General features: G+C 37.1%; 1 long non-coding RNA gene across 1 annotated transcript; it reads left to right on the plus strand.

Annotated features, from left to right (window-relative positions):
* The first annotated feature begins 3,328 nt into the window (after positions 1-3,328).
* Positions 3,329-3,640, plus strand: LOC118490219. Its single transcript, XR_004888699.1, has 2 exons — positions 3,329-3,390; positions 3,453-3,640. It is a non-coding gene; the product is annotated as an uncharacterized LOC118490219 (long non-coding RNA).

Here is a 3,640-nt window from a genome sequence, read left to right on the forward strand (position 1 = left end):
AACATGGACTTCGGTTAGTTCATGCACCTATGAATAAATATTATCTTAATATAAAAGTTAATCAAGCTTATGTCAACTTGGAAATTAACTAATTAGCTAGTCATGAATTCAATTCTATTCCGAATGATTTATATTTATTTGTTCTACATCTTGAATTGTCTTTTTGACAAGATGGAAAAATATTATTATATTTTGTAAGAAAACAAAATGTATGACAAGATGGAAATATATTATTATACTTTGTAACAAAATAAAATATATAGAAAAAAATCTTGAGTATATATACATTGTTATACTTTTTAATAAAAAGTTTACACCTCAAATATATTAAAGCTATATTTCTTAAAATTTCCCGCAAATTATATTAAATCTTGAGTATATATACATTGTTACACTTTTTAATAAAAAGTTTACACCTCAAATATATTAAAGCTATATTTCTTAAAATTTCCCGCAAATAATATTGTAACTTACACTCTAAAGTTTAAACATATAAAATATACATGACGTTTCTAATCTATAATTACTTTTTGATGATTCATCGCGCATTTTCAACTCCAACTTCTATATATAGCAAATTTTGTGTTCAAATTATTATTTTTTTTCTTTTTTATAGATGACAAACAAAAAAATTACAAACCAAAGTAGCTTTTAAATCCATTTTTTTACTCTACAAAAGATTCCCTTTCGTGACGAAAGGAGTGACAATTTCTTCTATAGAGTGGCATTATTTAATTTGGAGAAAAATTCCATTTCCATTACAAAAGCTTACGAAAGATCCAAGAAAAAATAGTTAAAATGCCACCAAAAGTTACATTTTATTAAGTTTTTTTGTTTAATTGTATGATGAATTAAGTTTTAAAATATTTCTGATATATAAGTTTAGTGTAACCTAGTTAAAAAAATATTTCTGATATATAAGTTTAATGTAACCTAGTTAAAACAAAAACATAAAGCATACCTAATAAATCTCACATATGATATGACAGTTATTTACAAGATAGAAGGATAGTAAAGGATCATGCTAATCACACACGCCAAAATAATTTTCACACCCCTAAGCGCTCCGCTTTGGCCAAAGCGCGGCGCTTAGGGCGACAAAAGGTGATACGAGGTTTCGAATGACTGACTGAGTGACAGACTGACAGACATAAAGTGTGACTAGGTTTCAGTGAGCCCGTGAACCCTAAGCGCCGCGCTATGGCCAAAGCGCGGCGCTTCGATCCCACATTCTGGCTTTAAATCACTGGCCAGACAACGGATTCATCACTCGAATTGTTTTCTGTCGATCTTCTTTGCTCTATTAGTTAAATTTTTTGAAAAAACGATGTCGTGGTTCAGTAACTATCTTTTCGGTGATTATTCTGACGAGTCGGTTGTTCCTGATTCTTACGAGGGGACCGCTATTTCTGACTCGTTTGAGAAACCGGTGTCGTCCAACTTGAGGGAGACAGAGGTTGTCTCTGGCATTCGTTATCGTGATAACACGGTGCAGCTGGATTTGAATACCCCTGTGGAGGACCCTTACGCACAACAAGGTTATTCGAATTTCGGTTACGGTGGCGACTATAGCTTTGTACAGCAGGAGTGTAATCCAAACGACAGTTACGGTTGTCATCAAAGTTATTCAAATTTCGGTTACGGTGGCGAGCAAAGCTTTGTACAGCAGGAGTGTTATCCAACCCAGAGTTACGGTTGTGAACAAAGCTTTGAACATCAAGTCTATTCGAATGTCGGTGACGATGGTGAGCCGGAGGATGTGTCTGTTGACGAGGAAGGTTGTTACCCGGTTACATTTTCGTTTGATACAACGCAGACCTTTTCGTCACGTAAAGAGATGGTGCGGGTACAAGACACGGCAAAAGACAATGGTTACCTCATTGTGACAAAGAGGTCGAATAAAAAAGGAGAGAATTACAAGATTTGGTTTCAATGTACTTTTGGTGGGGAGCATAAGAGTGTAGCTACACAGAGGAAAACGGGTAGCAAGAAAATAGGATGCCCGTTCGAGATGATCGGGTTTTCGGAATCATCCGGAAGTGTTTGGAGGATCGAGGTGACGAAGGCGAAGCATAACCACACTCCTATTGAAAACTTCGAGGGTCACGCGTATGCGAGAAGGCTTTCTTCGGAGGACAAAAAACTGGTTAAGGAGTTGGCAGAACAAGATATTCGCAACCAAAGTATTTGGCGAACGCTGACAAAAAACAATCCGGCTAGAAAGCTTATTCCGAAAGATATACACAACGCTGTTCAGAAGATCAACGCCGAAAAAAATGTAGGTAACTCTCCGATGCAAAAACTTGAAAACATTCTTATCGAAAAAAATTACACTTATTACATGCGCACGAATGAGATATCGAACGAAGTTGAAGACGTCTTCTTTGTTCACGAAAAATCATTCACTATGTGGTGTGCCTTCCCGCATGTGCTAATGATTGACGCCACATACAAAACGAACATGTACAACCTGCCATTTGTTCAGGTCGTAGGCATGACGTCGACAAACAAATCGTTTACGGCTGCTTGTGCTGTAATTTCCGCCGAGAAGTCAGAGAACTACCTATGGGTGTTGCAGAGGATCAAGTCTATGCTGGCAGGATGTATGGAACCGCGCGTGATTTTAACAGACATGGATTTTGCGCTAATGAACGCGTGTGAACAAGTTTTTCCAAAAGCGCATAAGTATCTTTGTCGGTTCCATATTCAACAAAATATTAATAAGAACAGCAAGAGGAAATTCTCTGACAAGGAGTGGAAAGAATTCGTACGTACATTTTGGACATTGTGCGAATCTACGACCGAGGAAATTTACATGTATAACTTGGAAAACTTTGAAGCACAGCTGAAAGAGGCTGACCGTGAACGTGAGTATTTCTTACATAATTATGTTCAAATTTTATATAATAACAAAAACTGACTATTTACGTTTTTTAATTTTAGAGGTTTATGATTATATGAAGAAATCCTGGTTGGATCCGTACCGTGAAAAGTTTGTATCTTGCTGGATTAACCAAACTATCAACTTTCGCCAGACTACGACCAACAGGGTTGAGAGCATGCATGCAACATTAAAAAGTCACTTTCCAAGTCATCGCAACACACTGGATAAACTTGTACTGTATGTTGATCATGTTGTTGCTAAACAATACGCCGAGATTAGAAGTACCTTTGAAACAAGCCTCCGAAAAGTCATGACGCACCACAAGAAGCAGCCCATGCTTGCATATATTCTCAGAAAGGTTTCAATATATGCGATTGAGCTTTTGAGTATCGAACTAAAGCGTAAGGAAGACGGGTTGAGAGCCTACGGTGCAAGCTGTGGTTGCCAACTTTTTACCAGCTGTGGTTTGCCATGTGCCTGTCGTTTGGAAAAGTTGGAAAATAAAGGTAATTATTATTTTTGAACTTTCTCGTTATGATTTTGCCACCTAATTTGTTTTCATCCACAGGTCAGCAAATCCGGATCACACACATAGACGTGTTTTGGAAGAAGCTTGACTTCAAGCCTGCAAGGAATAAAATAGAGGATATTGATGTAGACGCGGAATTTGAAAAATTGAAAAAACAGATCGATCCAACACCCCCTCAAGTGAAAAGGAGCTTCTTTGAAAAGTTTCAGCAAATCCTCAATCCAGGG

This window comes from Helianthus annuus, chromosome 3 (genome assembly GCF_002127325.2).
Source record: "Helianthus annuus cultivar XRQ/B chromosome 3, HanXRQr2.0-SUNRISE, whole genome shotgun sequence".
NCBI lineage: Eukaryota > Viridiplantae > Streptophyta > Magnoliopsida > Asterales > Asteraceae > Helianthus > Helianthus annuus.